Below are 27,782 nucleotides of genomic sequence, written 5' to 3' on the forward strand. Positions count from 1 at the left end.
AAATACATACATAAAGCATGACACTTACCTCTATAAAAATGAAACAGGAAAACAAGTTGAATCTCACATTTGCCTACATAATTCTTAAAGAAGCCAAATCTTGCTTGTCGATATACATAAGTAAACTACCATATATGAGTTTGTATTTAATTACGAGATTTCTTCTCTTAGTTCTCATTTATTGCTTCTCACGAAAACCACGGTGATAATCGCCGAAAACTTGAGTCATTACTCTAGTGTGACGTGCGAAGAAGACCGAAAATATTTTATAAATGGATGTCGTCGCTATTAACATCGCTCATATGACAGGTATCAATAAAGAGCATCCGTGAACCTAAAACTGAAATGCTTATTGTGAATGGCACCGTCAGTCAGAATGACATAATATGTTCAGAAGTAAGTCAATAAAAGTGTCCTTAGTTTGCTACCGCGGTTAGGTTGTATCAAGAACCGATAGCAAACTTTGATATTGTCATATCTTCTCACTTTACTGTACTTACTTTACAGTGTCAGGAGCTGTCAATACTGGATTAAATCAAAAGATACAGGCTTGCTTAGCCACAGGTCGCCTAGGGAGCAACGTGCAGGAAGATTTCGTCATGTTGGAAGACGTTCTGTGTTTTGTATTTTTCCACACTCGCACTTGCTGTCATTAGGCTCTAATAGCCTCCATTGTATCAGACTAAGTTTTATAGGGGCAGTTCTGATACGCGTTAGCATTTTCCGTGACTCGTAGCTCAGTTCCACACCCCTTGGCGGATATTCTAAAATATGGTGGCTGGCAGGGGGTTTACCTAAGGTGTAATTGAGGAACCGATATCTTGATTTTAGTCTCTTTAATTACCGTATAATAGAAGGTGGTCATCAAATGTCTTTTTGAACTGCTCGTTATGTTCAAGAGCTACCCTGCGAGACTTGGAACTGTTGAATCAGAAGTTTGGTAGAGCTTTTCCAGTGGAGTGGGCTTCATGCATCCTGTGACCTGCCTACAAGTTTCGTTAAGGCTTCTATCGATCTTCTTTGTATGCGCCGATCTGGACCAGACAGGACACGCGTACTCAGCTGCGGAAAAGCAAAGTGCTAAAGCGGTGGTTCTAAGCACAGTAAGTTTGGTGCCACCTTACTGACAGTTAGCTTCCTAAGGATATTATTCCTTGCAGCTACCTTATTTCGTGTTTTTTCGCAGCGACGTTAGTGTGCGAGGGACCTGTCAAGTATCGATTCGACGTACGCCCTCTCTTCTGGGTGCTCATAGATATATTCACTACAGTTAATGTGCAGTTTTCTATTTGCTGGGCGTGTGCACAGGTGAAAAGCGGGAATTTTCGTTTTATTGGGACTTGGTTTGAGAAAATGGTCATCGTAATATGTTGACATAGCTTCCAGGATATTTTCCGACTTTACCTCCTCAAAAGTTCTTCATTGAGCTTTGATACCCAAATGGTCAGCATACAGAAAATGTGTCGAATCTTTGGGTCCTGACAGATCGTTCGTATATATATTGAACAGAATGGGAGCTGGAACACTTCCCTGAGCAAGGCCGTTTCTATGCTTCATTCGGAGACTTTTTTTCCTTTCTAGGGCGACAAAGAACTGTCGGTTCTGCAGAAAAATTATATAATTTTTACTACTTGATGGTCGCTAGTCATCTCATACATTTGGAGTAATAGTTTTCGGTGGTTTATTATTAAATCGACTCGAGCCAAGCTCGTTATTAATTTATTTTTATATCCCTCCTCTATAAGCTCTGTGAGCGCCAAAATCTGGTCAATACAAAGTTTACCTGGCCTGAAGTCAGCTTGCTGTGGGATTAACTTTGAATCAATGATGTTATTGATTCGATTAAGGATCAGACTTTCATATAGTTTGAAGAGGTGGCACAGGAGGGATATGGGCCGACTATTGATAGGTGAGTCAAATTCTTTTCCTGATTTTATGAGTACTATTCCTTTCGACGTCATTCATAGTTTAGGGATTTTAAATGTTTCTCGGCAGTGGTTTACCAGCCAATTTTTGGCATTCGGTTCGAAATGCTTTACATATTTCTCACATATATCATCTACACCAGCCGTCTTTCCGATTTTCATGGAGTTTATACTCTCATTGAGCTCTCTGATTATGAAAGGATAGGAGAAGTTGTGGATATCACATTGTAAGTTATTGTTGTCACATTTTTTGTTGGGCTTGCCATTCAGTAGCAATTGGTGCGAGTTTTGATTAGGTATTACTTTAGCCATTCCTTCGATTTCTTTTGGGTTCCCATTGAGCTTCCTCATGACGTGCAGTTTTTCTGCTATGTGACATGTCCATTTTCCCTAAGATTTCAACCCATTTCTTTTTCCTAGTTTCACAAACTGATGTCATAAGAGTTGTGCCAGAACCTATTGTCTCGTTACTCAAAGGGTGTTTTGAGCACAGTTCTTCATATTTATCTAAACTGTTTCTGGTACCCTCAGAGAAACCTGGTATGATGTTCTGTCTACAGCCTCTTCGAATATGCTTTATTGACACTTTTTAAGGAATTTGTACGAAAAGTATGTAGTTTTCTGGTGCGGGATTTACGATGTTAATTTCTTCTTCTAATTTCCTGGAGAAATCCCTGCATCTGAGTTCTTTTGTTTTTTAATTCAACCTTCGTAGAAAGAGCATATTAACATATCTGACTGCTGAGAAGACCTGAATTGCACTGGAAGAACTTCGTATACATTTTTAACACATCTGCCTTGGATGTTTCTGCTGACAAAGCCGTTGTCAGGGCTTGTGGCCTCGTTTTCAAATTTCTTCCATTAATGTCATCCACAACCTGCAACAAAAAATATTTAAAAATATCTGCCTTGACAAGAGCAAAGACCGACTGCAGTTTGTGGTACCAGGAGAGTAAGAGTAATTAAATACCCTATCATAGATGGAATAATTGTGACGTGTTTAGTGTGAGCAGCGTCAAAGCCCAACTCATAGAAATCAACTGTGCAAGTCGTTGTTCTTTGCTTCTGACACAACACACAGTTAAAAGAAAAAGTATGAGTTTAAATAAGCAACGTTGCACTCAATTCGAGCTTTTTAATTCGTAGGTTAAAACTAAATGCTGAAATGCTCTTGGTGGTATCACATAAAAAGTTTCAGCAGCAAAAAGGATTACAATCCTCATGTTGTAACATTTGTATACTGTATTAGTGTTTACCTACGATTTCATCTCCTATGCCCTAAAGCATAACGCACTGGGCAACTTTAAATGTTATTTTAAGCTAACATAACCACGATCATTAATTCTAACACACCATGAAATCGTCTCGTCAACAATCTACTATCATTCGTCAATATGCAGCATTTACAGATTTTCTTTCTGGAACTGTTCTAGTAATATGAACTTGTTCGTAGTAAAGTGCTTTACTCACGCAAGGAACATATAACTCTAATTATTCTAGCTCCTAAATGTATTGGAATCTCAAACGAAAGAGTTTTTGAATAGGTTGTTGATGATGGGGCGAATTTCACATTGTCAAGTGTATAAGAAAAATCTTTACACTGGATACCTCATATTTCAGTAGTAATTTCTTCTTTAATCTATCCCACTTACTGTTTTGTATTGCACAAAGGTAAATTTGGAACTGTAAACTATTCACATGTAACTGAAAACTCTACCTATCGTTTCACAACCTCGATTATCGTGCTTCAAACGACTCACATGTTACGATAACCTTCCTCACAACAAATCGTCATTTTCTTAGTCACTATAAAATTTTGTTTGCTATAGGAAAACTTTCAAACACTAGCAGTTTTATTTACAAGCTCTTAGTCAATATCTTTATTTCAGTACACATGAAGCAACCTAATAAAATGTTAAGCTAAACAGATACGGTTTTCTTTGCATTTTTCAGTATATTAACTTCGTACGTAAACAATGTTTCAAGTAATATCAAGCATGTTAACATTTCTCCAATTTTTGAAGTCGATAGGTAGGAAACCTGTGGTTTTACTCACCGTGGACGACGAGATAAATAGAGGTGGAATACAAGCATGGAGTCAGGGACAACAGGGAATGAAATCGGCCATGTCCTATTCAGAGGCAACAACCCAGCATTTGTCTTAAGCAGTTAAGAAATGTCACACGAAACTTAAATCTGGACGGTCCATCGAGAAATTAAGGCTCTCCTTCCGAATGCGAATTCAGTGTCTCTGACAAGTTGTTATGTGAGATCTTAGATATAACACATGGAATGTGCTGTACTCTATGAAAGTGTTTGTGTGTGTGAGAGAGAGAGAGAGAGAGAGCGAGAGAGAGAGAGAGAGAGAGAGAGAGAGAGAGAGACAGACAGATAGAGAGACAGAGAAAGAGCAGGAAACTCAGTTAGTTATACTAACTCAGTTACAGATTCAGGACAGTAACTGGTTAATATCGCAAATTATGTTCTGGAGAGAAGAAAGTGCTGGTTCACAGCGTGTAAGGTGACTTTCACTGCAAGAAAATAGAGTAATTAAAATTTATTACATATAGTTCTGCTATTACTGACTTTCAGAACTCTTCTTGTAGTGATACGTGGTAAAGCTCAAGACACTACATTTCCAGTTTCTCACTGACAGATTTTAAGATCAATTCTAAAAAGCAACATTGTAATCGACTATACAATAAATTATTTCCACCAGAAGTGCTGGAATTTTTTAACACAAAAAAGAGATAATAAACAGTCCACATAACTGGAATAATTACACTTATTTACCTTGGATATTATCAATTCTTGATGATATACTGGATAATATTTTAATGAAATTCTGATCAAGAAAAACAAATTTTTTTTGTTCAACAAATGAGTTACCCACGGCGCACTTTAATGCGTGAAACTCGTGTAGGTGTTCGTTTAACAACGTGTGGAGTCCTTACCTTACTATAACATGCAGGTACGTACTGCTTATGAGACTTGTGACTATCAAAGTTGACTTTTCAGAGGATCGATGATTGTGCTAGCAACATATTTGTAACAAATGTGTGCAGCCACTCACCAATATTAGACTTGGACAACGGGTGAAGGCTGGTTGGGGCAAACCAAGGGTTTCAAACCTAAGAATAAAACATGTTCCCTTCTATACTATTATCAATATCTTATATGTATTTCACCGTCTGTTGCGAAAATTGTGATTTCAGTATTTGCTGATATGGTGCGTTTTTGAAAACAGGAACACCCATTTTTATTACATATTCGTGTAGTATGTAGTGGTTGGACCACTTTTTTCACTTTGTGATAGATGTCGCTGTAATAGTCACAAACGTATAAGTACGTGGTATCACGTGACATTCCGCCAGTGCGGACGGAATTTGCTTCGTGATACATTACCCGTGTTAAAATGGACCGTTTACCAATTGCGGAAAAGGTCGATATCGTGTTGACGTATGGCAATTGCGATCAAAATGCACAACGGGCGTGTGCTATGTATGCTGCTCGGTATCCTGGACATCATCCAAGTGTCCGGACCGTTCGCCGGATATTTACGTTATTTAAGGAAACAGGAAGTGTTCAGCCACATGTGAAACGTCAACCACGACCTGCAACAAATGATGATGCCCAAGTAGGTGTTTTCGCTGCTGTTGCGGCTAATCCACACATCAGTAGCAGACAAATCACGCGAGAATCGAGAATCTCAAAAACGTCGGTTTTGAGAATGCTACATCAACATCGATTGCATCCATACCATATTTATATGCACCAGGAATTGCATGGCAGTGACTTTGAACGTCGTGTACAGTTCTGCCACTGGGCACAAGAGACATTACGGGACGATGACAGATTTTTTGCACGCGTTCTATTTAGCGACGAAGCGTCATTCACCAACAGTGGTACCGTAATCCGGCATAATATGCACTATTGGCCAACGCAAAATCCACGATGGCTGCGACAAGTGGAACATAAGCGATCTTGGCGGGTTAATGTATGGTGCGGCATTATGGGAGGAAGGATAATTGGCCCCCATTTTATCGATGGCAATCTAAATGGTGCAATGTATGCTGATTTCCCACGTAATGTTCTTCCGATGTTACCACAAGATGTTTCACTGCATGACAGAATGGCGATGTACTTCCAATATGATGGATGTCCAGCGCATAGCTCGCGTGCGGTTGAAACGGTGTTGAATAGCATATTTCATGACAGGTGGATTGGTCGTCGAAGCACCATATCATGGCCCGCACGTTCACCGGATCTGACGTCCCCGGATTTCTTTCTGTGTGGAAAGTTGAAGGATATTTGCTATAGTGATCCACCGATAACGCCTGACAACATGCGTCAGCGCATTGTCAATGCATGTGCGAACATTACGGAAGGCGAACTACTCGCTGTTGAGAGGAATGTCGTTACACATATTGCCAAATGCACTGAGGTTGATGGACATTATTTTGAGCATTTATTCCATTAATGTGGTATTTACAGGTAATTACGCTGTAACAGCATGCGTTCTCAGAAATGATAAGTTCACAAACGTACATGTATCACATTGGAACAACCGAAATAACATGTTCAAACGTACCTAGGTTCTGTATTTTAATTTAAAAAACCTATCTGTTACCAACTGTTCGTCTAATATCGTGAGCCATATGCTTGTGACTATCTATCACAAAGCGAAGATGTGGCCCAACTAAAACATTCATATTTTTTTACGTACTACAAGAATATGTAATAAATAATGGGGAGTTCCTGTTTAAAAAAAAAAAAAACGTAGCTGATATCCGTTTGACCTATGGCAGCGCCATCTAGCGGGCCAACCATAGCGCCATCTGGTTTCCCCCTTCAAGCTAGACACGTTTCGTTCTTTGTAGTTTTTTCGTTTGATGCTTATCTCGTGAGATATTTGGCCCGGTCACGATCAGTGGACCACCCTGGATATCTGTAAAATTTGTATGTAATGCCATGAAAGTCTAAATTAAGGGAAGTGAACAAGAATGATTGTGTATCCCTCTGTGTTTTATTTCACCAAAAGCCTCAGACATGATGAATGAAATGTACAGTTACCTTAACGAAAGAACAAATCGCAGCTAGTATGATTTACATGTTCAGTAATCTAAATGAAGGGGCAGTCGAGTCTTATCTCGAGGAGGAACTGGAAATATTTGGTTATGACCAGGAGCATGCAGACGAAATGTAGCTCTGGTTTAAACAAATAGGTGTTCACACACGGGACACGTATGTATCTAGTAGAACAGCTCTAGAGGTGAGGCTTTACAGTGCATACGTAGCACATTTTACTTTAGAAAACAGCTTAATGTTTCAGCTGTTATAGTGTCAGACTCAAGAGTTCATACATTTTCAGTTATTGTTGCTATGATACAGAAAGTTAGTAGTTTATGAAATTTCGTTGTTGCTGGAATTAGCAGTTCATCATTAGAAGAGACAAAATATGGGTTCATTACAGCCCAGCTTGTTGTGGGAAATGGTACCCTGTTTTACTGTGAACCTATTTGAATCAGCTTAATCAGCCTTAATGACTGAGCGGCTCTTTTCACACATATTTATGCCCCTGCATGAGAACGTTTTCTCCCGACAGGTGGGTAGTGATCTAAGAGGAAGGCAACCACTGTGCAGTTATCAGCTTTGAGTTTAGTTTGCACTCATCATCCTTGAGGTAAGCAACCAGAAACTATATGCAAGAATGTGAGAGCTCCAAAATTAAAATACGTACAGGAAAACGATACAAGATATCTGTGAGAGGGTGACGGCACCTCGTGAGTGCCATGTGTTCCACACCACACCAGATACCATGCTGTGTGCTTTATTGTCCTGGCACTGCATCCTACATATCGCTCTGCACACGGCATAGTCTGAGAATCGTATTCAGGGAGCCACACAGAACTCTTCATAATCTGGGTAGTGCACTGAGTAATGTGTTGCGCTATCCTGTATCCCTCCCACAGACATCTTGTATGGTTCACCTGTATATTATTAACTCGTAAGTCCACGAACAGCAAGTGAAAACGTATTAACTACCAAGTTCTGAATATAGAAAGAGCAACTGAAAATGTATCAAATGTTAAGTGTCGCTCTCTCTGACATTGAAACACTTGAACTGTTAACTTTCATCTCATGCAGTATGTTCTAAGTCTCTTCCACACAGTGACAAGTGGACTGAAAAGTTATTGTCCCTCACATCAAGAACTGTTCTATTCGATGCACATGCATCCTCTGCGCGAAAAGCTATTTATTTATATAGGCTTAAATTTGTCTACATCCTGCTGGACATAAGTAAATGTTTCCGCTTCCTCCGCGAGATATGACTTGACAGTCTCTACATCTACACTGAAGAGCCAAAGAAACTGGTATAGGCATGCGTATTCAAATACGGAGATATGTAAACAGGCAGAATACGGCGCTGCGGTCGGCAACGCCTACATAAGAAAACAAGGTATCTGGCGCAGTTGTTACATCGGATACAGCTGCTAAAATGGCAAGTTGGTTTAAACGTGGTGTTGTAGTCGGCGCACGAGCGATGGGACACAGCATCTCTGAGGTTGCGATGAAGTGGAGGTTTTCTTCACGACCATGTCACGAGTGTACCGTGAATATCAAGAATCGGGTGAAACATCAAGTCTCAGACATAGCTGCGGCCGGAGAAAGATCCTGCAAGAAAGGCACCAACGACGACTGAAGAGAATTGTTCATCGTGACAGAAGTGCATCCCTTCCGCAAATTGCTGCAGATTTCAATGCTGCGCCATCAACAAGTGTCAGCGTGCGAACCATTCAAAGAAACATCATCGTTATCATCGTTATGGACCCTTGATAACCGCACGACACAAAGCTTTACGCCTCGACTGGGCCCGTCAACACCGAAATTGGACTGTTGCTGATTGGAAACATATTGCCTTCTCGGACGAGCCTAGTTTCAAACTGTATCGAGAGGATGTACGTTTACTGGCATGGAGACAACCTCATGAATCCATGGACTCTGCTTGTCAGCAGGAGACTGTTCAAGTTGGTGGAGGCTCTGTAATGGTGTGGGGTGTTTGTAGTTGGAATAATATGGAACCTCTGATACGTCTAGATACGAGTCTGACAGGTGATACGTGGTCAGTTACCCGCCCTATACCAGCTTCACATACAAGAGTCTAAGCTTGAACAGAGTAGCTTTCACACAATCACAGTACTCCACAACCTCGAATAGGTCTAAGTCCGTCAATTGTTGGAAATATTTCAAACTCTAGTTACAGTCGAATATATTTCAATGTCCTACAACGTAGCAGACTCGTAGAATATCGTATAGTCTGCATGGGTGGCCATTACGCCGCTCATCTCCCAACACTCCACGTCATCACTAGCAAAACACTTCCCACACAAAGGTGCTTCTTGAAGGAAGCAAAGGTACATACGCCACAAATTATTTAGAAATCCTATAGAAGTATCCGATGTGTAGACAACGCTTACAGATGCATCTTCAGCAAATCAGTGCAACTATTCCTTTTTCTGTCCGAACTGCATTCGTCAGAAATCTTGTGTGAACATTTGGTGCCACGTGTAGAGCACGTAACACACAGTGTAGCAAAAATCCTTGTATCTACATATTATGTGAGACTGTTGGTGTCAAGTGTCTTTTGCAGAATTTGAAACCGAGTGAATAACTATATTTTCTTCTTTGCTCCTCAGGTTCAATGGTATTGGAGCAGATTTGAAACAAAGTATGCTAATTTGGATCAAAAACATTCGTTGATTTGGGTACAATATTCGCTGATTTTTGGCATGAAACTGACTGATCTCAACTTAAAATATCAATGATTCGCCATAAAATTGAAATCTCAAATTGGACATCCCCTTGACATTACAGTCTGCCTATCGAATAAGTAAATGGGAGCTGTGACTTACGGCAGTTCACACTTTCACACTGGTATCCGTCGGAATTCTGTGAAAAGCTCACCAAAAAGGATAACTACGCTTGAATTTTTCAATTTCCCTGCAGAGCGTATGTAGGACTACTTGAATTTCCTACTATTTTCAATATCAGTTGAAGCACAAGTATGCTTCTTGCATTTTCAAATTTCTCTGCCATTTTAGCTTAAGTCATAAGGGCTGCGAAGTCGTATGGGTTCTGGAGGTGACTACAGTGCCGCCACAAATGGCATACTACTTGCGAAAATCAGAATGACTATTCTGGATTTTTTAATTTGCCAGAATTTTTAACTTAGGGCATGTTGGTGGTGTGGGAGATCGCCAGTCACAGTCTGCACTTTGCATCAAGCATTCGAGTGGGGAACATATATTCGATGGTTGAATAGCGCTGTGCATGGAGCTGCCTCGTGGCGTGACTCCGGCCCCTGGTAGGCTTGTGGTCCTTCTCCTTTGTCACCACGATCTGTGGGGTCTTTTCCCACGTGGAAAATGCTTAAGTAAAATGCAACTTTGAATTCTTATTACGCTGTAAATGTTTAAACCTAGAGCAACTGGGGTTGGAGAAAACTGTTCGAACATGCAAGCTGTCTCACTGAACTGTGACGTCAGATGGCTAGAGGAAACTGTTTACATGCCATTTTAAAATGAACAATTTGATTTTTCCGTAATTTCAAACTTAGTACAGATGAGCTGTTACCTCAGAGGAAATTCCTGTAGTTATCTTGGAATTTATACTCAGAACACAAGAAATTTGACAACCATGAAGGCTGGTCTTGTAAGCTCAAGTCCGCCTTCTTGGATCGTTGTCTTGGGTTCCGAAGTCGCAGAGGCTGCCCTCAGGTCCGCCATCTTGGATTTTATACCGGCAGTGTGACTAGGTCTGCCATTTAGTATTTCGACACACATAAAAAATAGTGCCCAAAATATAATATTAACACCAATTCGTTTGCCTTTCGTTTTTCCCGGATACTTTGCTCACAATAGCAAGTCATCGAAAATGCCTGACTTATGATTACCTATTTTTAAAGAGAAAAATGTTATTAGAAATATACTTACGGAAGAAAAATCACAACGCGCAGAAGGAGTTGTACGACATGAACGAAAGTTGGTATTCGTTTTCTACATCTGAAAGATGATGTCAGATTTCGCGCCAATAGCATAAGAGTGGCGCTACTAGGTCGCAAATCATGTTTGCTTTAAATAAACACCGTAACGGTCATGAGCGATAATTACCTTTGAGATTGGACGTGGTGAGTTAATGTTAATCAAGAATACCTTTAAGCCAACAAAGACTCAATTATCAACACCTCACTGAGTTTGAAGGAGGTCGTGTAATAAGAATACTAGAAGGAAGATGTTCCTTCTGCGGGACTGCATACAGACATGTAGCCACTGTGTATTATTGCTGGCAGCGGTGGTCAGGAGAATATACGGTCGCAAGGGACCGGTCTCCGGACGCCCACATGCACTACCGAGAGGGAAGTGTTCAGTGTATGGCTCTGGTACCTCGTAGTGAATCTGCAGCAGCAGGTTGAGTAGCAATTAGCACCACGGTGACGCACCGAACTGTTACAAAATTGGTTACTTCAAGGACAGCTCCCAGCCAGACCCCTGTAGCGTGCATTCCACCGACCCAAAACCACCGCCATTTGCGACTTCAGTGGTTTCAGGAGAGAGCTCATTATAGGTCAGGATGGAGGTCTGTTGTTTTTTCTGATGAATTCTGGTTCAGCTTCGACACCAGTGATGACCGTGTGTTCTGTCTGCATGGTATATACACTGGACCTACACCTGGAGTTATGGTCTAGGGTGCGATTTCGGATGACATCAGGAGCACTCTCGCGGCTATCCCAATCACAATGACTGTAAATTTGTACATCAGTTGGTAATTCTACCTGTTACGCTGCCATTAATGAACATTATTTCAGATGGCTTTTTCCAGCAGGGTAACTCTCGCCCACATACCGCTGTTGTAACCCAACAGGCTCTGCAGAGTGCCGACATGTTGCACTGTCCTGCTCGATCACAAGATCTGTCTCATTATCAGGCGATAACTCCGGCGTCATCCACAAAGAACACTAATTGTCTCTGTATTGACCGACCGAGTGCAACAGGCACCTGACAACACGATGCATGCATTTTTGCATGCATGCATTCAGCATTCTGGCGGTTACACCTGTTATTAATGTACTAAGATTTCACATTTTCAGTGGCTTATCTCGTGCTTACATTAACCTGTTATCTTGCAACATTGTTAATCACTTAAATATGTTATCTAGATAAATCTGTCCCCGAAATTACATTACTCTACTTTAATTATTTCTTGTGTTGAATTTTTCTCCATCAGTGTATTTTACTGAATTTGCAGTTTTTCCAGTTTGACATCATTTCTGGCAGTCATTTTAAGTTCTTTTCAGGCATATTGAGACACTTTTAGCCCTTTTTTGTCATTGTAGTAGCACTTAGGGCATATCTGCATAGGATTAAAGTGGCTGTTACACATAGAAAACAGCTCACAAAGTTTCATTGCTGAAAAAACGCTAACTGGAAACCCTTATGATGTTCCTAAAACCCTGGCCATGTTTTCACTGAGAAATTTAAAACTTCGTCTCAGACATGATATTATGTGAATATTTTACGGTAACATTTAACCTCTGTATCTCGGTAACTGATAATGAAATCGTAAAAATTTTCAAGGTGTCCCGAGAACATCAGCTTAAGAACTTATGGTAAACATTTCAACAGTTTGCCATGGTTAAAAATTATATAGGTGGCCGTCCCCACCATTAGAACTTTTGGTATCTATAAATCATACTTTTTCGATTGTATCTTGATAATGGATAGAGATTTAGGGAAATGGGAAAACAGTGTTTCTACAAGGAAGTATGTATAATGAATGTTCAGTTAAAATCTGAGCCATTTTCTATCATTAGTTATTTATACCATTGCAGCCCACGCTGACAACACGGCTAATAACCGGTTTTGCGCTTTAATTCATAGGTACATTAACTTTGAACCTCTGCGTCTCGGTAACAGATAATGATATCGAAAAAAGTTTCAAAATCCCCAGATGATATAATCGTAAAAACACATGGTAAAAGTGTCGACGATCTGCCATGAATATAAATTATAGGAATGACCATAACCATAATTGATACTTTTGGTATTCAGAAATCACGGGTTTCTAGGGTTTTCTTAGGAACCGAAAAATGAACAAATGAATGTTTTTATAAGGACTGCCGTAGACTATGACTAATGCAAAAGAACCAACCGATTTGCTCAGTTGCGCCGGCCGATGTGGCCGTGCGGTTCTAGGCGCTGCAGTCTGGAACCGAGCCACCGCTACGGTCGCAGGTTCGAATCCTGCCTCGGGCATGGATGTGTGTGATGTCCTTAGGTTAGTTAGGTTTAATTAGTTCTAAGTTCTAGGCGACTGATGACCTCAGAATTTAAGTCGCATAGTGCTCAGAGCCATTTGAACCATTTGCTCAGTTGGCCCGGGATGGAGGAAGGTATAATATTTAAATTTTTATCCTGAACTGTAGGACAGCTACAGTATGCCCTTTCATCCGACAGCTTTACAAATAGTCGCTAGGCCAGGGGCTATCAGAAATACTTGCCCCACTATCTCTGCGATCAACAGAACCCGACATATTATCCCCTGAAAAATTGGATTTTTCGCGAGCTGCTTTTGTTTTTTCTTCTCTTCTTGAAAGGTGTTCTGAGTTTCTCATTTTACGTACGTAATTGATTCGTAATTCGGATTACTATCTGTCTCTCTTAGCTGCTAAGACTCTCCTCAGAATGTCTTTTCTCTCTGTTTCCATGTTCCCTAGCATATGTTTCCTTCACTATGGGTCACAGTTACACTGAATAAGATTAATTTTTGGTAATCGGTATTTTGGCATTACAGATACGCTGTTTTCGTATTTAAGCTGTTTCCTGTAATGCAGTAATTGATAGTCCAGGTGGTTTTATCTGTTCCCCTAGAAATTTAAATTTTTGCAGCTTCTTTATTACTCTCTACTTAATCTGTAAAACGTGTGTTGGTACTGCTTTGTTCTACGCGATTAATTTTGTCTTTTCATATGATAGTTTTGTCAACAAGATTTCAATCGGTATCTTAGCTGTTTCAATGTCATCCGGTAGCACTGCTACATCAACCGCAACTCCCTGCCGGCCGATTTTAATATGAAATGTTCTTAAGATTGTGACTGTTTTAGTTCAGTTTCTGTTGTCTTCAGTCTCCATTTCTTGAGCACTCTTTCAGGAATGATGTTTATCAACATTGATGATATTCCATTCCAGCTTCTAACAGCTGTTGAATTACAAACGGCTGCGGCAGTCTACACATGAAATTCACTTTGAATTCGGGCCGCCGGCCATTGTGGCCGAGCGTTCTAGGCACTTGAGTCCGGAACCGCGCTCCTGCTAAGGTCGCAGGTTCGAATCCTGCCTCGGGCATGGTTGTGTGTGCTGTCCTTAGGTTACTTAGGTTTAAATGGTTCTAAGTTCTAGGGGACTGATGACCTAAGATGTTAAGTCCCATATGCTCAGACCCATTTGAGCCATTTTTTGAATTCGGACCGGTGATGATTTCTATGATTAAACTCTCTGTTTTACACTCAAACACCTTTTTTCGAATATTGTCCAAAGCTAAGCTAACAAATAAATCATATGCCTTTTTGAGGTCACCAATTGTTCTTCGTGTGAGTGTACGTAGTTGTAATATACAGATAAATATTAACATTGGTTTTTTGTAGTACTTTTATTAATGCAGCCTGCAGTAGCTTACCGAGAATAGCTAATCTGATCTTCCCAAGCGCCTTGGACTATGTGATACACCGGCGGATAACGCATGCAGCCCAGAGAAAGTGGCTTTTTGTCATTCACAGATGGACATTTTATCGATGCCAATGGCATTTCTAGTGGGTAAAGAATGACTTTTAAAGTTTTGACCCTAGCCGCTCAAGTCTTACTATCAGTTCTTCCTAAGTTTCTCTGATCCTTGTCATTTAGGAACTTTACAGTCGTGTTACATGGCGGCGAGTGGTACAGTCCGCTTTACAGGCACGCTGGACACTGCGCTTTGATACACCAACAAGTCGAGCAACTTCATTCACGGTGCGATCAAGGGCACATCCAAACACGATAGCTACTTTCTGTCGTTCTGTCGTATCTCCATGTCGACCAGTCTGACTGCGGTATTTTCATGGAGCCACTTCACTGCCATGACCTAAGTCAGCGGTTGTCGCCCACAGGACCGTCTGGTACCAGTTCTACATCACCCAGAACGACCAGTGTGCCCTTTTAAGGCGAGGCACAATATTTTGTTAGGTGAATTTATAATCAGTAACAAGGATGAGCGGAAAAGAGTACTGATCATCGCTTAGAAAACGATCAGCATGGCTTTAGGAAAGCAGAAGACAAGCAATCCAGACGTTGCGCTTGATAATGGAAGCAGACTTAAGAAAAATCGAGACAGTTTCATAGGATATGTCGACCAATAAAAAGCGTTTGACAGCGTAAAATGTAGCAATAGGTGTAAGCTTTAGAAAAAACACGGGTGACATACAATACGTACAAGAATCAACTGACCTTCGGATCAACACACGGCCGTCTCTGGGACCGAGGCACAGCCAACTCTCATCAGAAAACACAATAACCCTCCACCCTGACCGCCAATGTGGCCTCGCTCGACACCATTGAAGTAGCAAATCATCGTTGTTTGCGGTCAGTGGAATGCAGGTTACAGGATGTCTGCCTCGGAGCTGTTTCCGAAGTAACCGATTACAGTTCGTTGGGTCACTGTGGAGCGAACCACTGTTTAAATTGCTGCCGAAGAAGCAGTATGATGCGTCAGAGCCATACGCCAAAAATGATGGACTTCCCTCTAGGTAGTGTCACGTGGACCTCGGTAGGTCGGTCTTCTTGTGACTTTAGATCCTCGTGACCACCGCTGCCAGCAATCACGTATAGTGACTACATTCCCGTCATGTCTTTTTGCAATATCGCGGAACCAACATCCAGCTTCTCGTAGCCCTGTTACACGACTTGGGTCAAATTCAGTGAGCTGCTGATACGAGTAATGGCGTCTTTGTTGCCTTAAAGGCATTCTGGACGAACATCAACTCACCATGTCAGGTCTCAAAGGCAACTAAAGCTCATGACTTTTTATTTTCTTTATTGAATTTAGATTCCCCCCGAAGGGGGCGGGCTGGCAGCAGCTTAGTATGCCGCTCTTCAGCCTACAGACTTTGTTTTAAAAAAGGAGAAGATAATATATAATAAAAAACAGGCCACAAAATCGGAGACAAAGGGTAACATGGCTAAAAAATCGTGGAACGTAAAAACAGAACAAAGGGATGATGATGCTAATAAAATACACATGTAGCAGACCGGTAAAATAATAGACAGTACCATTAGAAAACGCGGCGACAGTCTGGTTTCTGTTCGTAAAGGACATAAAATTCACACCCAGCGACAGCGTGGTTTCTGTTCGCAACACGGGAAAAGATGAAACAACACTGAACATTCACTGGAACACTGCGCTAAAATATGACATACCACAGCCCAGAGCAGGTGGAGGGAGACTGGTCAGATGATGGGAAAATAAAAAAGGGGGGAAGGTGGGGAAAAGCGAAAGGGGGAGGGGGGAAAGGAGTCAATGGAGGATGAGGACCCACAAGAGGAGTGGGGGTGCTGGGCAGACGCGGCAGGGAGTGGGGAAGGCAGAGGACGGGAAGACAAAAGGACTCGGGATGGGGGGGAGAAGGGAGGTAGGGAGAGGTTAGGCAGGGAGAAACACAGGATGGAAGGGGGCAAGAGGGAGCCCAGGGAAAGGACGGACGAAAGGAGGGAGGTGAGGATCAGAGTTGATAGGAAAGATAAATGGAGGGAGAGAGGGCATCATCCGGGAGGGGGAGCTGATGCAAGCCACCTTGGGAAAGGATATGAAGCGTGTAGAGATGGAGGGTAGGGGGGACACAACAGTGAAGGCGCGGCAGGGGGCGGGGATGGGAGAGGAAAGCTCATGACCATTACGGCGTGTATTTAAAGCAAACCTGATTTGCATCCCCATAGTGGCGCTATTAGTGTCACTCTTACGCAACTGGGGCGAAATTTGAATGGAAATCATCTGAAATATGTGGACACATGCCTCCAAACTTTTGTTTATGTCGCACAACTTCTTGTTGGTGCTGTGATTTTCTTTTCGTATTTACATCAGCTGGGAATGTTTAGTGTAAGCGCTACACTGAGATGCACAGGGTAGCATAAAAGAGGAATTTATGGCGGGCCGCATCAAACCAATCAGAGCACCGGCGGAAACAAAACGTAATACTCGGGGTTAGAACCAATGAGATTGGTTTAACTTTCTCAATACCAGGGGTTGGGCGGGAGGGGAGGAGGGTACCTTGTGCTTAGCTTTTGAAAGTACTGTTACACAGTCAGTTTTTGTTTTTGTATGTTAAAATTTTGAATAAAGTATTTATTACTTTTAATGAATTCTCCTACCAGATTCCATACATATTTTCAACTTTTTACTTAAACCTAATGTGGTGTCACCGCCAGACACCAAACTTGCTAGGTGGTAGCTTAAATCGGCCGCGGTCCATTTAGTACATGTCGGACCCGTGTGTCGCCACTGTGTGATCGCAGACCGAGCGCCACCACAAGGCAGGTCTCGAGATACGGAATAGCACTCGCCCCAGTTGTACGACGACTTTGCTAGCGACTACACTGACGAAGCCTTTCTCTCATTTGCCGAGAGACAGTTAGAATAGCCTTCAGCTAAGTCCATGGCTACGACCTAGCAAGGCGCCATTAGCCTTACATAGTTTGATAGCTATCGTATGAAATGTCTCATCAAGAATGCTGTATCAAAGAATAAAAGATAAGTATTCGAGGAGCTGCATACTTTTCTTATTAGAATTCACTACTTATCCTGTTCCAGAATTCACGCCCGTCTGCGTTAGATAGCGTGCATTTCGGCAGCCTCTATCTACAAGGTGTTGGCACATTTACCAACACATCACCTAACGCAAAAATTTAAGCCTCAGTTGTTGATGTCGCTCTCTGCGATAAATGTGCTTTTAATATTTTTAGGATCAGGGCCTTTCTTATACGCATTAGTTTCTCTTTAAAAGTATGTTGAGGATAAAAGTAGACAAAAGTGAACGAAATTTGCGATTTTTTTTGTTAAGTAGTAGTAATCATGAAGTTGGTAGTACGGATTACTGAAAGTGCATTGATGTTGCCAAGAGTGTGCTAAAACGTATTTTCAGGTTCTGGACCCTACATACACATTGGTACGTCTTTAAAAACAGCAACTGACAAATTTTGTTTGATTCTGTTTGTTCTTTTTTTTCAGGTGGGCATAAAGAACGCCTCCTTGGTAACAATGCTTCAGATGTTTCAAATGGCTCTGAGCACTATGGACTTAACTTCTGAGCTCATCAGCCCCTAGAACTTATAACTACTTAAACCAAACTTAAGTAGTTCTAAGTTCTAGGGGACTGATGACCTCAGAAGTTAAGTCCCATAGTGCTCAGAGCCATTTGAACCATTTTTGATTTTTTTAAATCTAACTAACCTAAGGACATCACACACATCCATGCCTGAGGCAGGATTCGAACCCGCGACCGTAGCAGCAGCGAGGTTCCCGACTGAAGCGCCTAGAACCGCTCGGCCACAGCGGCCGGCGGGGAAAATGCCTTGGGATTGCTAGGATTAATTCTTGATAAGAAGTTTACGCATATTATAGTATTCCGAATGCCTTGTGCCATTTGTCGACCCCCTACGACACGGCGTTGAGGAACCAAGGTAACGAGTGTTGATACGGTCGAAGTCCTAGCCAGGTGTGCGAGTGGCTGCCGGCGCGGCGGTGTAGCAACGGCGGCCAGCTGGCTGTGGAGGCCGGCGAGGCGCCCCGCGCCAGAAGTGGGTCACGGCACACAGCCGGGCTACGGCCACCGCGAGGCGCGGGGCCGGCGCAGCTGCCGGGTATCGATCGCGGACCCTCCGCCACGGGGCGAGTCCACTGCCGCCCGCCCGCGTCTGCCATCCGATACCGCGTCTAAATGTGCCACTACCTCGTTTATTCGACTGATGTCGCGGCGAACCTCGAGCTAAAGATAAACACAATCACAATCAGAGCGGTGGGGGCGAGCAGGGGAGTGGGAGCAAACATTCAGACAGGGAATTTAAGTTCGAAGCGGGTAAGCGAATTTTAATGGATATTTAGAAAAGTATAACGACGACCAAACGAGTATTCAGGAAGAAAAGTGTTATTAACAGGCAACGACGTTGACACCGAGCGAGGTGGCGCAGTGGTTAGCACACTGGACTCGCATTCGGGAGGACGACGGTTCAATCCCGTCTCCGGCCATCCTGATTTAGGTTTTCCGTGATTTCCCTAAAATCGCTTCAGGCAAATGCCGGGATGGTTCCTTTGAAAGGGCACGGCCGATTTCCTTCCCCATCCTTCCCTCACCCGAGCTTGCGCTCCGTCTCTAATGACCTCGTTGTCGATGGGACGTTAAACACTAATCTCCTCCTCCTCCTACACGTTGACGCAGTAACAAAGAACAAATTAATCCACAATTTCTTTGGTGGATTTTAAGCACTGGTTTCTGCTGTGGGCAATGGCAAAAATAGGACAGAAAAAAATTATATGCAAAGATATGAGTATGGAGAAGTACCGTAAAAACGTCGTGAGCTGAAAGCAAACCCCTCAGACAAACAACCGAGAAATTAACGGTCGTTAAAACAAATTCAGAAAAATCTAGCTTAGTTGAACGTGTAATTTGCTCTGAAGACATAACAAGTCAAGGAAATATAACATTGTGAAACTGAAGAACACTATTTGTTTCGAAAAATATTTCTTTAGTGACAGTTGTTTTGATTGCACTTCGTGGATTTACGACGGTTATCAGATTTCGACTCTTATGAGTCATCATCAAAACCATTATCTTGTCACGAAGGAACCAAATAAAATGTTTACCTAGCGACAACAATGAGCGGTAGGTGAGCATTTGACGTATTACTTTCGTGACAAGATGCTGGCCCTCATGATGACGTCTAGTAGTCGTAAACTATAAACGGCCACATGTCCACCAAATACAACCAAGACAAATGTGAGTCAGAAATACATCATAAACAACATAGCCCAGAAAAATCGCAGAAATAGAAAAAAACGGAACCCCAGAATAATGATACAACGAAGTGTGACCAGTGGGGTGAACTGCAGCAGATATAATCCACTGCTATACACACAGTCTGATCGAAAGAATCCGAACTCCTATTAGCGAACACTAATATGGGATGTGTCCACTCTTCGCCTTTATGACTGCTTGGTCTGTGCTGGGGACACTTTCAGTTAGCTGGCTGAGGGTCTGTGGAGGAACTCTTTCTCAAGAGTAGGACACAGAGAAGGATCTGATGCTGGACGCTGGGACCTGGAGCGAAGTCGACGTTATACCTGGTCCTAAACGTATTCCATTGAGTTCTGGTCGGAACTCTGGGCAGGTCAGTCCATTTCCAGGACTGTTATTGTCCACAAACCATTGCCTCGCAGATGCCGCTTTATGAGAGAGTGCACTTTCATGACACACAGTCAATAACCGTCTGTGTTGTTTTGCTGTACGCAGTACACAATGCCGCGCGGGATTAGCCGAGCGGTCTCAGGCGCTGCAGTCATGGACTGTGCGGCTGGTCCCGGCGGAGGTTCGAGTCCTCCCTCGGGCATGGGTGTGTGTGTTTGTCCTTAGGATAATTTAGGTTAAGCAGTGTGTACGTAAACTTAGGGACTGATGACCTTAGTAGTTAAGTCCCGTAAGATTTCACACACATTTAAACATTTTTTTGAGCAATACACAATGATGTAAAACTTTTCGATGTTCTTCCACGTTTAGAGTTTGCTTAAGCGCAGTGAGGGGACCACACCTTAAACACGAATAACATCCCCAAACCGTAACACCACCTCCTCAGTACCTCAATGTGGTCACTACAAATGATGGATGCCGGGAAACTTTCTTCAGGCATCGCCAAATTCAAACCCTGCCATCGCATTGCGCTAGGATATAGTTTGATCCATAACTTCAGATCACTCGTTTCCAGTCATCCATTATCCAGTTGCGGTCGCTCTTTACGCTACATCAAGTATCAATTACCATTGACAACAGAAACGTGTGGTTTATGAGGAGCTGCTCCACCATTATACACTATTCTTCTCTACCTCCTTAAGCACAGTCACTGTGCTGCCTGGAGTGTTGGTAGCACTTTGGCACTCGCTGTTGACTCCTTCTACTGATTCCGTGAGATTTCTTACAGTTATTCTCCGAAATGTTCCATTGTCCCTGTCTTGCAGTAGAAGAGGTCTATCTGGTCTTGGTTTACCTATAGTTGTTTCTTCATGTTTCCATTTGGCAGTCACATTACCGACAGTCGACTTTCCCAGTGTTAAAAGGGTTTATGTGTCCGCGATGGACTTGTTACTCAGGTGACGTGGCATGACTGGACCATGTTTGAAGTCACTGAGCTTTCTTGATAGACCTATTCTGCTGTTACCGCTTCTCGTCTGACAACACAATACTCAGTCCTCGCCTCTCGTGGCATATAGCTGTCAATTCCGCATTACTTGCGGTGTCAGGAAACTCTTGACTAGATAGGGTATGCCAAGACACGAAAAAGAAAGGCTTGATCAACAAATCGTTATCATTAACAGCTGATAATGTTTATTTAATTCCAATAATCCCTGTTATACAGACTTCTTCTCGTGAAAAGGTCTGACGACAACAAATATGATGCACGTTACTATCTTTCCAGTTGACTTTCTTCCTATGTTGCCGATAGTGTCCTTATTTCTCTATTCCTACACGAGTCCCTTCAATTCTCGGAAAGTTCATCTTATGTAGTCTCATTAAGTCACTTTCGTCTGTCTCTACCTTTAAAAAGTAACCCCCGGGACAATGGACACTTACCAGAACTCTGGAATGTAGCGAACTAAAGAAAATTGAACTTCCAGCTCCCATCGCATCGCCGTATATTTAACTAAATGAGGATGGAAAGTCAAAGTCTCGCTAATCAGTTACGTAGATTCATCTCTTACACTGGAACCTCGAATTTGTTTTATCCTGAGGACTACGCACAATGAGAGCAAATCCAGTGTCCAGCCGTGTGGCAGCGTAGAAGCTGATATATCAGTACAAGAAGGTATGTCCCCGAAAGGACGTTAAAACATTGAATGTAAAATAGTACATGCCATCTGAAGAGGTGATACAAGATTCCCGATCAACGAGGCGAAATGAGTTGATGTTGATGACGACAGAGGGAGCTGACAAGAGTAACAGATTCAAGAGCACTGCCTCATCTCCTATAAAATGGACCCAAACTTGGAGAATGCCATGTTTTGTGACAAAGATATCCTTCATGTCTTTCTCCGTACAACGGAAAAGAAGAAAGCTATGCAAAGACATAGTCTTCAATTTGCTTCAACTGTTCGCTGTACAGACATAGGTCCTGCATTACTTTAACGTCACAGTGCTTAGTGATCTTCTATTTAACATTTTTATCACAGGTTTTTTTTTTAACACAGTTCACAATGCGTCTGTACCTCCTTTTAGCAGCAGTAAGAATGTCAAGGGATACACAAGACCCATATCTTTTTATAGAATTGTTGAAGTTGAGAAGACAGTATACTTAGACCAGAATATCAGTTGCGAACCAATAAATCTAAGTCAAGGCGATGGAGCGTACTAGAAACGAGAAATAAATATTTCCTTTACATTAGTACTGCGAAGGTTCTAGTGGCAGAAGAAGTAAGTAATTATGTTACCTCGGAAGGCAGACTGCACAGGGGCTGGGGAATAATGATCGAGACAAATATTTTATGAGCAACAGAAGTTTCTTTGGATGATGTAGACTTTGGTTTGAGAAAGAAGTTGTTGAAAGTGTACTGCTAGAGAAGAGCGTTGTGTAAAATGACAATTGTACTTCATAAGAAGAAAATGGAAGAATCTGAAATCTGATGCTACAGAAGGATGTGAAAAATGGAACTGCCAGATGAAGTACCAAATAAGTCTGTGGAAAATGACTGTCTGAAGAAAAGACAGGTTAATTGGCAGTAACTACAATTCCACAAATACCAGTACGGGAGAAAATAATAGAGCCACGAAGATATTACAGTATGCCAATTACATTATACAGAAAGGGTACAGCAGTAAGTATTTTGAGATGAAAAGATAGCACGATATGGGAAGAGATGATGGAAGCAATCAAGAAAACCAAAAGATTGGTGAGTGCAGGGAAAAGAGATGGCGATTCTCGGCGATCTCGTTTGAATGACATGTTACGCATTAAATGTCTTATGCGATTGATGTCAATCGGGCAATTCCTCCGCGACTTTCCTGTTGTCGCAAACAGTAGTTTGAATGATATCGTGAGTGACAACGTCGTTGTTGTTGCTGCCAGCACACTCTCTCCCAAAAATGAAAGTCCGTCAAATGTGTCTCACAACTACTCGCGCATTATTCATTTCATGATTCCGTTGAGGGTAACGGTTGCGCAATGTACACTCCTGGAAATGAAAAAAAGAACACATTGACACCGGTGTGTCAGACCCACCATACTTGCTCCGGACACTGCGAGAGGGCTGTACAAGCAATGATCACACGCACGGCACAGCGAACACACCAGGAACCGCGGTGTTGGCCGTCGAATGGCGCTAGCTGCGCAGCATTTGTGCACCGCCGCCGTCAGTGTCAGCCAGTTTGCCGTGGCATACGGAGCTCCATCGCAGTCTTTAACACTGGTAGCATGCCGCGACAGCGTGGACGTGAACCGTATGTGCAGTTGACGGACTTTGAGCGAGGGCGTATAGTGGGCATGCGGGAGGCCGGGTGGACGTACCGCCGAATTGCTCAACACGTGGGGCGTAAGGTCTCCACAGTACATCGATGTTGTCGCCAGTGGTCGGCGGAAGGTGCACGTGCCCGTCGACCTGGGACTGGACCGCAGCGACGCACGGATGCACGCCAAGACCGTAGGATCCTACGAAGTGCCGTAGGGGACCGCACCGCCACTTCCCAGCAAATTAGGGACACTGTTGCTCCTGGGGTATCGGCGAGGACCATTCGCAACCGTCTCCATGAAGCTGGGCTACGGTCCCGCACACCGTTAGGCCGTCTTCCGCTCACGCCCCAACATCGTGCAGCCCGCATCCAGTGGTGTCGCGACAGGCGTGAATGGAGGGACGAATGGAGACGTGTCGTCTTCAGCGATGAGAGTCGCTTCTGCCTTGGTGCCAATGATGGTCGTATGCGTGTTTGGCGCCGTGCAGGTGAGCGCCACAATCAGGACTCCATACGACAGAGGCACACAGGGCCAACACCCGGCATCATGGTGTGGGAAGCGATCTCCTACACTGGCCGTACACCACTGGTGATCGTCGAGGGGACACTGAATAGTGCACGGTACATCCAAACCGTCATCGAACCCATCGTTCTACCAATCCTAGACCGGCAAGGGAACTTGCTGTTCCAACAGGACAATGCACGTCCGCATGTATCCCGTGCCACCCAACGTGCTCTAGAAGGTGTAAGTCAACTACCCTGGCCAGCAAGATCTCCGGATCTGTCCCCCATTGAGCATGTTTGGGACTGGATGAAGCGTCGTCTCACGCGGTCTGCACGTCCAGCACGAACGCTGGTCCAACTGAGGCGCCAGGTGGAAATGGCATGGCAAGCCGTTCCACAGGACTACATCCAGCATCTCTACGATCGTCTCCATGGGAGAATAGCAGCCTGCATTGCTGCGATAGGTGGATATACACTGTACTAGTGCCGACATTGTGCATGCTCTGTTGCCTGTGTCTATGTGCCTGTGGTTCTGTCAGTGTGATCATGTGATGTATCTGACCCCAGGAATGTGTCAATAAAGTTTCCCCTTCCTGGGACAATGAATTCACGGTGTTCTTATTTCAATTTCCAGGAGTGTAATATCAGACACTGAGGACAGAATAAATGTACTACTTCCAGTATAGTCTCCCCTGGCCCGACAACATGTTTTAGCTTCCGCGGGTTATATGTAAACTAAGCACGATCATAAAGAGACGACAAGCTGAGCAAGAAGATCGACACAATGACAGAAATCAGCATTTCCCCATCAGAGTGTCGCGCGATGAACGCTACGCATCGCTGTCCTAGTCCGGAAATTAGCTGGACTGGCCGGACGCTCCAAAATGAACCTCTAATAGCGAATGGCTGTCGCGAGTGTTGCAACGCGCCAGGCAGTGTTCGCTGCACCAGACTAAAAAAGACTGACAACCTAGCTTTCGGGCTTTGGTACCTTTGTTAGCCTCGATGTCAATTGGATGTCTAATTTTCTTTCTCCTCTGTCTCTCACTCTCCTTCTTTCTTTCTTTCTTTCTTGCTATTTATCTATGTATATTATTATGCGTGGTGAACCCGAACTATACCGAAAAAGCCGGCCGCGGTGGCCGTGCGGTTCTGACGCTGCAGTCCGGAACCGCGGGGCTGCTACGGTCGCAGGTTCGAATCCTGCCTCGGGCATGGGTGTATGTGATGTCCTTAGGTTAGTTAGGTTTCAGTAGTTCTGAGTTCTAGGGGACTTACGACCTAAGATGTTGAGTCCCATAGTGCTCAGAGCCATTTGAACCATATACCGAAACAATGTCGGAAGTTTCTCCAGAACATTTCCTGCCTACTTTGATGTAAGGGAGCTATATGGTCTTATCTAATTTCTTTGTCTTCTCTTACTTAATGCATTTCTATATAACTATGCTCTTTGATGTAACATCCATGTAATTGCTTTAGTGATTATTTATGATAATTTGTATAACTGTAATTAATATAGGGATGTAATGTCAAAAGTAAAAGAATGAAAATTTTACATTTTACTGGTTCGTGAATAGGGAAAGTAGGTTTGTAATCATGTAAAACTTGAAAGGGAAGTCCCTCAGCAATAGAACTGCGTACGCGGGAATAGAAAAGATGGATCTGGCGGTCGAACTGCAAAGCTCCTTTGTGGCATGAGTCAGTCGGAGGCTAGCAGGGAGAGATTGAGGAACTTGTGAACTGAAGGAGGCGAGAAGAACTGCAACGTTATATATAACGTCGGATGCGGAATTAATGCGGCTTATTATTCATGGCATACTGTTGCTATAAAAGTCCGACACTAACAAGGGAACCTCCCCATCGCACCCCCTCAGATTTTGTTATAAGTTGGCACAGTGGATAGGCCTTGAAAAACTGAACACAGATCAATCGGGAAAACAGGAAGAAGTTGTGTGGAACTATGAAAAAAAATAAGGAAATTATACAAACTGAGTAGTCCATGCCCAAGATATACAACGGCAAGGCAAATATGAGCTGCGGAGCGCCGTGGTCCCGTGGTTAGCGTGAGCAGCTTCGGATCGAGAATAAAAATTTTAATTTTTTTATTTTCAGACAATTATCAAAGTTCAGGCACTCACATATAATCAACTTCGCTCTCCAAAATTCCAGTACATGTTCAGATTTGCTTGGACATATGCAGGATTTGACGGTTTACACAGGGAAAAATTTGAAAACGTTAAAAACATTTGTTTTGACAGATGACAGGGAAAACTGTGCGACTATTAAACTGTTGCATTTATTTGTTGCAGTTTATGTGACAAACTCTTATGTTTTCGTCACTTTTTTGGGAGTGATTATCACATCCACAAGAAAACCTAAATCGGGCAAGGTAGAAGAATCTTTTCCCCATTCGCCAAGTGTACAAGTTAGGTGGGTCGACAACATACTTCTGTCATGTGACGCACATGCCGTCACCAGTGTCGTATAGAATATATCGGACGTGTTTTCCTGTGGAGGAATCGGTTGACCTATGACCGTGCGATCAAATGTTTTCGGTTCCCATTGGAGAGGCACGTCCTTTCGTCTGTTAATCGCACGGTTTTGCGGTGCGGTCGCAAAACACAGACACTAAACTTATTACAATGAACAGAGACGTCAATGAACGAACGGACAGATCATAACTTTGCGAAAATAAAGAACGGAAACTTTTCACTCGAGGGAAGACTTGAACCAAGGACTTCTCGATCCGCAGCTTCTCACGCTAACCACGGGACCACGGCAGTCCTGAGTTGATACTCTCCTTGATGTTGGATATCTTGCGCATGGACTACTCAGTTCGTATATTTTGCTTATTTTTTTCATAGTTCCACACAACTTCTTCCTGTTTTCTCGATTGATCTGTGTTCAGTTTTTCAAGGCCTATCCACTGTGCCAACTTATAACTAAATCTGAGGGGGGTGCGATGGGGAGGTTCCCTTGTAAGAAGAGAATTCTCAGAGCTAGTTCCACAGGAAGAATCATGAATATTTTCGCCGCATTTCTGAAAAGTATAGGAGATCGACGTTGCCACCACCTTCATCTCAAATTATCAGTTGAATACCGTATAACCACATGGGCCAGTTATGTTGTTTCGCTTTCAGTAATAATTTTGTGTTGCGTAAATTTTGTGTTGAGCCACAGTATTTTATCCTTAGTCATTTACCTAGACAGTGTCCAAGTGCGACGATAAATCCGTGTACCCTATTTTACTGAACTGAAAAGTAATTATCTTCTTTAACAAAAGTTAGTAAACTTTGTGGAGTTTTAAAGTACGTAACTATTTAGCGAGCATAACCTTTGAAATACTCCACGTAGTTTACATAAATGAACAGTTAAAGTTTGATTAAAGTGCAATTACTTAGAGAGGATTTAAGGTATTTAGTTCAAAGAATGAGATTTTCTCTGTGTAGCGGATTGTGTGCTGATATGAAACTTCCTGGCAGATTAAACTGTATGCCGGACCGAGACTCGAACTCGACTCGACTCGACTCTACTCTCGGTCCGGCACACAGTTTTAATCTGCTAGG

The 27,782-nt window shown here is 42.9% G+C and overlaps 1 protein-coding gene across 1 annotated transcript in view; it reads right to left on the reverse strand.

The window, feature by feature from the left end:
• Positions 1-27,782, reverse strand: part of LOC126481881 (sodium/potassium/calcium exchanger Nckx30C) — a 1,430,899-nt gene that overhangs the window by 954,795 nt on the left and 448,322 nt on the right. The window lies entirely within an intron of this gene.

Source organism: Schistocerca serialis, chromosome 5, assembly GCF_023864345.2.
Source record: "Schistocerca serialis cubense isolate TAMUIC-IGC-003099 chromosome 5, iqSchSeri2.2, whole genome shotgun sequence".
Classification (NCBI taxonomy): domain Eukaryota; kingdom Metazoa; phylum Arthropoda; class Insecta; order Orthoptera; family Acrididae; genus Schistocerca; species Schistocerca serialis.